The sequence below is a fragment of the Schistocerca cancellata genome, chromosome 10, assembly GCF_023864275.1.
Source record: "Schistocerca cancellata isolate TAMUIC-IGC-003103 chromosome 10, iqSchCanc2.1, whole genome shotgun sequence".
Lineage (NCBI taxonomy): Eukaryota > Metazoa > Arthropoda > Insecta > Orthoptera > Acrididae > Schistocerca > Schistocerca cancellata.
Window position 1 is genome coordinate 220,805,165 of NC_064635.1, and position 10,348 is coordinate 220,815,512.

At 43.4% G+C, this 10,348-nt stretch overlaps 1 non-coding gene across 1 annotated transcript; it reads right to left on the reverse strand.

Moving 5' to 3' along the window:
• Window positions 1–5,073: 5,073 nt before the first annotated feature.
• Window positions 5,074–5,145, reverse strand: Trnad-guc (transfer RNA aspartic acid (anticodon GUC)). The gene has a single exon. It is a non-coding gene; the product is annotated as a tRNA-Asp (tRNA).
• Window positions 5,146–10,348: the final 5,203 nt, after the last annotated feature.

Below are 10,348 nucleotides of genomic sequence, written 5' to 3' on the forward strand. Positions count from 1 at the left end.
ATTCACCGCTTCCAGTTTCTAGGAGAAGCTAGTAAGACACATATGCAAACAGAGCGATTGAAATGAGGCAACGCCCGATAGGTCTGCACCACAGCTGACATACAGGTAAAGCAGTCACAATCTTAACTGACCAAGGCTGCTTGGAAAAATACAGCAGTCTACGCTTACTTAACGTAGCCTACGGAAGTCTTAGAACTCTATGGAGGAATCAGGCCGTGGCCTTTTCAAAGTAAACACGGGAAACCTTTGGGAGGCCAGACAGGGATTTCCGTCCCCATGTTTGTCGGATCCGAGATTGCGTTCCATCTCTGGTGACGCCATTGTCGACGGGCCGGCAGACAAACTTACTTCCTCCTCCCTGTACAAAAATAATTATCCATTTCATACATCTGATACGTGTTTTAAGTTACACGTGAGGTTTGTTCATTAATGTCAGGAGAGTGGATGTCTCGAGTGTCTAACAACGAGGAAAAAAAAAAAAACGGCTGCAGGAACGCTATAATACGGTCTAAATGCAGATGGATAGTGCCTCAAGATGAGAGGTAAAACGTTGCAACACTTTGCAGATGTTGATAAAGTCACTGCTACTGGTTGCATATTGCATTTCCTCTTTTCATGCTCGAGCTGTTATACGTCACCACGGGATTTATTTTCGTAGTTTGCAACGAGGGGAGAGTAGTCCCTCTAAATAAAAATATTCTCCCCGGCCGGGAATCTTTTTTTTTTTTTTGAACAACGTATATAGACTTTTATTTACAAAATAACAATTTTCGTTTCACAAATACATTTTGCATTTTATTTGTAAAGACGAGACAATCCATTGTTTCCTTGTATTTTCCTGTTACTGTACTGTTCAGGTAATTATTTCGTTCGGTGCTTTTCTTTTTTTAAATATTTTTCGAGAGTCTGTCAGTCAGAGTTCGTTATTTGTTTCTTGCACTGTTTATTGTTGCAGTTTAACTTTTCTGAGTCTTTGTACGCTACATTTGTACGTGTGGCAGAATTAATTTTGAATAATCATTGATTGTATGATGTAGTTATTAACAGAGAATAATTAGTAAAAATAATTTGTAAAAAAAAGTTATTTTATGGAAATTTTACTTATTACTAGTTATGGTATTATTATTATTATTGCTATTATTTTGTAGATATTTTGAGTGGTGGATGTGCTCTATTCATTTTAAAATAATGTTGAGTTATTACTATATTCTTATTAAATCTTGTGCTGGAATACAAGGGGGAGGCATTTTACGTTGGCTGTTGGAAGCGAGACCTTAGTGGGACATGCACTAGGCATGAAGTCAATTTGACAGAAATATTAACGAGTGTATCAGTTGTCAGCTGTTTGATGAGTAAAGTAGTATCCAAAGGGGGATCACTCGTGAGAAACTATCTTAACATATTAAACAATACATGACAAAGGAAAAGGACATTACTATTTTAGCGAATTCTTTAACCTATTTTTTTTCTATTGAGCAAAGAGCAGTACACTAGGAAGCATTATATAGTGCAATTGTAGAGCTAGTTTAATATAGATGTTGCGTGAGAGTAAGGAAGACTGAGAGGAGGAGACTATTCGTGGTGAAAAGACAGACATATATAACCATGTGAATAAGTAGTTTGTTGTACTCATAGAACTGTAATAGTTTTGTGGCACTCAGAGTTACGCACACCTCTCGATTGCACACGATGGAGGGTAGAAAACAAAAAAAAGCACAAAAAACACAATAAAAACAAAAGACACTCGGAGCTATGGTTATATTGACACTATATTGGAAACTTTTAAGCGTTCGATCACTTTTCACTGTCACTTTTTTTTTTTAATAAAAGCACTTTAACACACGTATCACTGTTGGTGCTTTTGGGATGTGGGAGGACATCTGCGACTGCGACAAGGGCGTGGGGGGTTTGTGGCGGTGGGCGGCGGCGACGGCGGCGGCAGTGGCGGCGGCGGAGGTGGCGGTGGCGGCCACGTCACGTGACGGCAGACAGGGCGTCCCTGAAGGCGGCGGTCAGCGGGATCTCCAGGAAGCTGCGGAAAGTCTGGCGATATGTGGCGCGTTGTTTTGCCCTCTTGTGCTCTTCCCACAGGTCCGTGAGGAACTGCACGCTGTCTGACTGCTTTTTGGCAACGACCGCGTGTGCAGTCGTGGCGAGTATCCACATCGTGGCCGTTCGTTTTGGCCTGGGGAACGGTTTCGCCTCAGGGACGTTGGATGTTTCTTGGGTCGCTTCTGTTCATGTGGGCTGTTATCTTCTTGCTTGTCTCCCATATGTTGCTGGTTGCCCTGCATAGGAAACGGTGCTCTACAGTGTCCTTTTCGTTGCACGTTTCACAATTGGGCGATTCTTCTTTTATCCGGATTCGCGCCAGCCTCTCGTTGGTCGGTACGGTGTTGTGCACTACTTTGTACCACGTGGCTGTGGCGTGCTCCGGTATTGCTTTTTCTGAGATATTTCTCCAGACGACTGGCCAGTCGTGGTCTGGAGATTTTATCTCGATCCTTGTTCTGTGTGTTTGCCCTCTTAGTGCGCCGTAGATGTTTTTCGCCGTCCTTAGTTGCGGGTTTGTTACGGTGGGCAGTGCGTAACTTTTATCGAGGATCAGTTGCCCGATGTGTCGCATCTTAAACGGTATGTGACTGGTGTCTACTGGCGCTTCTTCTGATCGTGGCCTGTAGATGTTTATTAGGCAGGCCGTGGTGCTGTCTTTGTTTTTGCCCTCCATTTGGATTGCTCTGTGGAGCAGCAGCGCAGCACACTTTGTCCGGACGTGCACCAGCCCCAGCCCTCCTTCCTCCACAGATTTTGTTTTGTCTAGGTCCAACATTCTGATCCACTGGTCAAAATTTGTATATAATGATTTGTATGTCATGGTCTGTGCATTTACTGATATTTTCCAGTTCCTAAATATATCTGATATATAATAATAAAATTTTGAGCAATTTTCTACCCCTTCCGAAGTTTCTTCCTTGATGTTTCCTTTGATGGTTAGCCTAGTTCCACAATAATTGATAGACCCTACTTATTTAATGATTTTTCCATTACAACTTACACCATTCATTTGTCCATTTTTCCTGTTGCGTTGCACGACTTCACTTTTTTTAAGCTTATTTCGATGTCTGCATCTTCAGGAAACGTCTGCCACATACTTAGTTGTTTTTTCCAGTTTCTGCTCATTGTCTACCCATATAATCAAACGATCTTCATATGTTATGATTTCGTATCATAGCTGTTGACCCTTGGCGAACTTCCCTTTTGATGTTGTCCATAACTACACTGAAGAGCACACGTTCTTGTCTGTTTGAACAATTATGATTTTTTTGCCATCTAGTATAAAACAGTTCAGGTGTATGCTTTTGATTCGGAGTCGCATCCTTTTGGAGAGTTGAATACCGAGGTTTCTGTGTGCTTCACGCGCCGTCAAAAATATAAAGACACCAGGAGCCACTCTGAACGGTTACGATGAGTTTGCATCATTTTATGCATCTAGTTGGACACTGTTCGGCAATATTTTAGTCATCAGCAGGGGAGAGAGAACTTTCTGCCTCCAGCCTAGGCATTTCTGTTTAGAGCATTACCCAGACACTACTGGGAATATTTCACTATTAACGTCAAATTTCGTTGTGTCACTAAACTTTCAGGTCCAAGCGGTTTCCAGTCCTTAAAAAAATCGTCCAGTAAAGAAAAACACAATTCGTAAAGAAAAACACAATTCGATTCAATATATCACTACATAAGTATCATGCATGTCTTAGCAACACAGCCAATTACTTGCTTTTTTGCATGATGTGGTTAATAGAAATGTGGTTTTCGAAATATTCGGCGTATTCATGTTATATAGTTGAGAGCCCGTATACATGTGATTTCCGAAATATGAAAAGGCCGACGTGCACGCGTATCAGATATTGTTATGAGTCCCACACGTATCATTTACTAACATTGAGTATGAACATCTTCCTGAAAGCGTAAAAATCCAGCGATACTTGTGTTATAACATGCAGATGTGGTCGATTGATTATTATGGAATAAACAGTCAGGGGGTAAAACTGCAAAGACTAAAGTACTGCGAAGGAAACCAAGGAGAAATTTAAAAAGGAAATTAAAGTTCAATGAGAAAAAATAAAAACTTCGTAGTTTGCTGATGGCGCTATAATTCTGATAGTGACGGCAAGGGGCTTGGAAGGGCAATTGATGGATAGTGCCTCGAAAACAGATTATAACATGTACATCAAAATGGTTAATCAAATGTAGTCGAATTCAGGGTATGCTGAAGGAATTACGTTAGGAAATGAGACCCTGTAAATAAGAGATGATTTTTGCTATCTGAATAGCAAAATATCTGATGGTAGCTACAGCAGAAAAAGTGTCACATTACATGACGTAATGAAACACTAAAAGTAGTCGAGAAGTTTTGATCTTTGGGCAGCAGAATAACACTGCTTCTCACATAGAGAGGATATGAAATGCAGACTGCCCATAGGAAGATAGAGCATTTCTGAAAACAAAAAATTGATAACGACAAATATAAATTTAAATGTTATTTCTGAAGGTATTCTGAAGTGTAATCTTGTGTCGGAGTGGAAGGTAGGTGGTAAGCAATTTAGACGAGAAGAGAACATAAACTTTTGAAATGTGGAGCCACAGAAAACTGGTGCAGATTTGATGTGATGTTCGAGTAATTAGTGAAGAGATTCAGTGAATCTAACTGATGTGAAAAAAGAAATTTATGGCACAAATTGATTAAAAGAAGGATACGGCTGAGAGGGCGTGCCCTGAGGCATCATGGAATGTGGATTGAGACCAAGACGTGAATACAGTTGTCAGGTCCAAAGTGAATGATGGTTGTAGTAGTTGAGCTGGGATGAAGATACCTGCACTGAGCAGATTTGAACGGAGAGCAGTACCAAACCAGTGTTCGGATTGAAGACAACACAAAATTTTTGCAGACGCTTCCAAACTGGAGCTCGTTATAGTCACAGGTCTTCTGTACCAGGGAACAAGCAGTGAAACTGGCACTCTTTCTGAAGAATGAAAGCAGCTAGAAATTATTTTAATGTATTAAAAAATATTCTCCCCGGCCGGGAATCGAACCCGGGTCTCCCGCGTGACAGGCGGGGATACTAACCACTATACTACCGAGGACTACGTGTCATAGCTCCAAGTTTATGTATGTCGCAGCCCAGCAGCTAGATGATAACTCATTCGTTGAGAACGGCGCCTGGCTGCCTACTAAACGCAAAACTCTTCATTGCGGGTGACGAGCTACTCCGGCGTGTTCGGTGCTGTTGACGCTGAGGCTGTACGACACGCGACTCTGCGTCTGCCTCTATACGGATATTCTGCAAACCACGGTGAAGTGCATGACTGAGGGTACATCCCAATCAGAGTTCCTTCCTACTCCATTAACGTACGGAGCGGGGGGAAAAGTGACTGAATGTATCTGTCTGTGTGCAGTAATTATTATAATCTTATCCTCACGATCCCTATGTGAGCGATACGTGTGGGGTGAAGAATATTCTTAAAATCATTTGAAGTCGGTTCTTGACACTTTGTAAATATGCTTTCTCGGGACAGTTTACGTCTATCTTCGAGAGTCCGCCAGTTCAGTTTCCTCAGCAGCTCTGTGACACTCTGCCACGGATCACACAACCCTGTCACCACTCGTGTTGCCCTTCTCTGTTTACACTCAATATCTCCCGTTAGTCCTATGGTACAGGTCCCACACACTTAAACAATACTCTAGAGCCGGTCGCACGAGTGATTTTTAAGCGATCTTCTTTGTAGGCGGATTGCATTTCTCCAGTATTACACCAACAAACTAAAGCCACCTGCTTCATCCACGACTGAGCGTACTGATTATTCCATTTCATATCGCTACAGAGTGTTACATCCAGGTATTTGTATAAGTTAGGCGATACCAACAGCAATTCGCTGATATTATGGTCGTAGAATATTATTATTATTATTTTTTTTTTTGTGAGGAGATAAGAACGGCAACTTGATAAATGACAAGGAAAGAATTGTAGAACGATGGAAAGAATACTTCTCAGAACTGTTGAATCGCCCAGGCCAAGATGAGATAATACCTGCAAACACTATGGAGGAAAGGAAAGATGAAGAAGAATGGGAAGTTAGTCAAGAGGACTTGAAGATCGCAATCAAAGGACTCAGAAACAACAAAGCCCCTGGAGAGGACAGAATAACGTCAGAATTAATCAAGGAGGGAGTTGAGAGCTTACACTTGAGATATATAAACTGATCCAGTTGATATGGGAGAAGGAGACACTGCCAGGAGAATGGAAATTGGCTATAATGTGCCCAGTATACAAGAAGGGAAGCAAAATGGAATGCTATAACTACAGAGGAATGAGCTTGTTGTGTGTAACGTATAAGGCGCTGTTCATTATTATCCTCAGAAAATTGCAACCGTTCATAGAGAACAACATACAGGAGTACCAAGCTGGCTTTCGACCAAACCGATCGACAATTTTCACACTGAGACAATTGTTTGAAAAACACTGAGAATATGATAAAGATATCTACAGCCTGTTCGTTGATTTTCAACGTGAATGTGAGAACATACACAGGAATAGCCTATACAATGCAACGCGGGACTTCAGAATCCCTGAGAAGCTAGTGAGAATGGTGCAAGCTTGTATGGAAGGGTCAAAAGCACCAGTAAGTTTCCGAGGATCCACATAAGAAACATTCGAGATTGAGACAGGCCTCACACAAGGGGATGCTCTCTCACGTCTTCTGTTCACTGTCATTTTAGAGAAAGTAATAAAAGAGTGTAGGCAACAGGAGAGGGTTGGGGTAGAGATGGTAACTTCAACTGTCTCGCATATGCAGATGACATAGTACTACTAAGTGAAACAAAGCACGAGTTGAAAGAAATGTACCAGAAAATGGACAATTATGCACAGAAGGTAGGGCTGAAAGTGAATCGAGACGAAACAGAGTTCATGCAATTAGGAAAAAGACAAGAGCAGGAAGAATTTCTTGAGATAGATGGCAAGAGATTCAAGAGAGTACTGATGTGTTGGCAGAAGAGCCAACACCGTGTAGCTAGAGGAGGCCGAAATGCACGCGTTTAAGCTCACGCAGACTGGCGTGAGGTCTGGAACAGGACAATGTAATTAATATAGCCAATAAGGTACGTTGCTGCTGGAATACTTAACTTTAATCCATAATTGGTGTACATCGCTCTTGACGGTACATGTTTTACAATCTCAATATAAACTGGTAATGGCGCCTTGCTAGGTAGTAGCAAATGACGTAGCTGAAGGCTATGCTAACTATCGTCTCGGCAAATGAGAGCGTATTTGTCAGTGTAGCATCGCTAGCAAAGTCGGCTGTACAACTGGGGCGAATGCTAGGACGTCTCTCTAGACCTGCCGGGTGGCGGCGCTCGGTCTGCAATCACTGACAGTGGCGACACGCGGGTCCGACGTATACTAGCGGACCGCGGCCGATTTAAAGGCTACCACCTAGCAAGTGTGGTGTCTGGCGGTGACACCACAAGTACTCCAGTTCAAATACTTGGGGTTTTCATGTACCACGGACAACAACATAAAAATGGACAAGGAAAGGATAGCAGTGGGAACGAAGTGCATGCATTCCCTCAGATTGACGCTCGGCTCTAAATCGATCTCAGTGAACACTAAGGTTGAAATCTACAACACAGTGATATGCCCAGCTGTAACGTACGGTTCAGAAACATGGAGTATCGCTAAGCGAGAAAGGGAAAAACTATTAATATTTGAAAGAAGAGTAATGAAGAAGATATGGGAACCAGTTTTAGATAACGGAGAATGGAGGAGGAGGAAAAACGAGGAAACCTACCTTCTGATGCGACAACCAACTATCCTACAGAAGATAAAGAACAAAAGAATACAAATGGTGGGCCATGTAGCCCTTATGTGGAAGACAGGCGAAGATGGCGCTGGAGGGGAAACCAAACACCAAACGCCCCACTGGACGAGCAGGGCAGCGCTGGATGGACGACCTGGCGAAGGAGCTAGCAGCCCTGGGAGTTGAAGACACCTGGGCACAAATCAGGAAGGAATGGGAGCAGTCTGTGCCAGCAGCGCGTGGTCTGCAGGGCCTGCGATCGCTGAATATCTGTCTATCTATCTTTGTGAAGTGCAGAATTTACATTTTTGAACATTTAAAGGAACTTTCCAATCTTTGCACCACTTTGAAATCTTATCAAGATCTGACTGAATATTTGTACAGTTTATTTTCAAAGAGTACGTCATTATAGATAATTGTATCATCTGAAAAAAGCCTGAGACTACTATTAATATAGTATGCGAGGTCATTTATATACAACATGAACAGAAAGGGTTCCAAAACACTTCTCTGGGCACACCTGAAGTTACTTCTACATCTGACGATGATTCTCCATCCAAGGTAACATGCTGTATACTCCTTCCAAAAAGTCATCAATCCAGCCACAAATTGCACTTGATACACCGTACGCTCGTACATTTGGCAATAAGCGTATGTGTGGTACTGAGTAGAATGCTTTCGGAAATCAAGAAATATTGCATCCACTTGCCTGCCTTGGTCCAGAGGTGTCATGTGAGAAAAGTGCGAGTTGGGTTTCACATGGTCGATGTTTACGGAATCCATGTTGGTTGGCATGGAGCAGGTCATTCTGTTTCAGATACCTCATTATGTTTGAGCTGAGATTACGTTCTAAGCTGCTACAACAAATCTATGCCAAGGATATTGCACGGTAGTTTTGTGGATCACTTATACTACCCTTCTAGTAGACGGATGTGACCTGTGCTTTTTCCAAGAACTGGGCACGGTTTTTTGTTCGAGGGACCTACGACAGATTATAGTTAGAGGAGGGGCTAACTCAGCTGCAAATTCAGTGCAGAATCTTTGTTCAGTTTTAACAATTTCAGTTGTTTCTCGACTGCACTGAGACTAGTACTCAATTCGCACATCTTTTCAGTGGTATGAGCATTAAATTTGGGCAGTTCTCCTGGGTATTCTTTTCTAAGGGAACATTCGGAAACGGAGTTAGGCATTTCATTCGGTTCCTGTCTGGTTCGCTAGGGACTGGACATTAGCTTTGGTGCCACTAACAGCCTTTAGATACGAGCAGAATTTCTTTGCGTTTTGTTAAAGACCATTAGACAATATCTTGCTACGGTTCACATTGAAGGCTTCACGCATTACTTTCTTGACAGCTAGAAGCGTTTCATTCAGCATCTCCCTCTCTCTACAGCCCTATGCTTTGTTTTACACCTATTATGCAGAAGTCTCTGTTCCCATAGAAGTTTCTTTACGGTGTCCGTATGCTATGGAGGGTCCCTTCCATTATAAACTGTTCTACTGGGTACGTATCTATCCAGTGCATGGTCAATCATTCTTTTAAACTTGAGCCATAGTTCCTCTACAAACTACTGCCATGTGCAGAAAGTTTCAGTTCCTCACTGAGATATCTGGTTTACTAAGCATATCTACACTCCTGGAAATTGAAATAAGAACACGGTGAATTCATTGTCCCAGGAAGGGGAAACTTTATTGACACATTCCTGGGGTCAGATACATCACATGATCACACTGACAGAACCACAGGCACATAGACACAGGCAACAGAGCATGCACAATGTCGGCACTAGTACAGTGTATATCCACCTTTCGCAGCAATGCAGGCTGCTATTCTCCCATGGAGACGATCGTAGAGATGCTGGATGTAGTCCTGTGGAACGGCTTGCCATGCCATTTCCACCTGGCGCCTCAGTTGGACCAGCGTTCGTGCTGGACGTGCAGACCGCTTGAGACGACGCTTCATCCAGTCCCAAACATGCTCAATGGGGGACAGATCCGGAGATCTTGCTGGTCAGGGTAGTTGACTTACACCTTCTAGAGCACGTTGGGTGGCACGGGATACATGCGGCCGTGCATTGTCCTGTTGGAACAGCAAGTTCCCTTGCCGGTCTAGGAATGGTAGAACGATGGGTTCGATGACGGTTTGGATGTACCGTGCACTATTCAGTGTCCCCTCGACGATCGCCAGTGGTGTACGGCCAGTGTAGGAGATCGCTCCCCACACCATGATGCCGGATGTTGGCCCTGTGTGCCTCGGTCGTATGCAGTCCTGATTGTGGCGCTCACCTGCACGGCGCCAAACACGCATACGACCATCATTGGCACCAAGGCAGAAGCGACTCTCATCGCTGAAGACGACACGTCTCCATTCGTCCCTCCATTCACGCCTGTCGCGACACCACTGGAGGCGGGCTGCACGATGTTGGGGCGTGAGCGGAAGACGGCCTAACGGTGTGCGGGACCGTAGCCCAGCTTCATGGAGACGGTTGCGAAT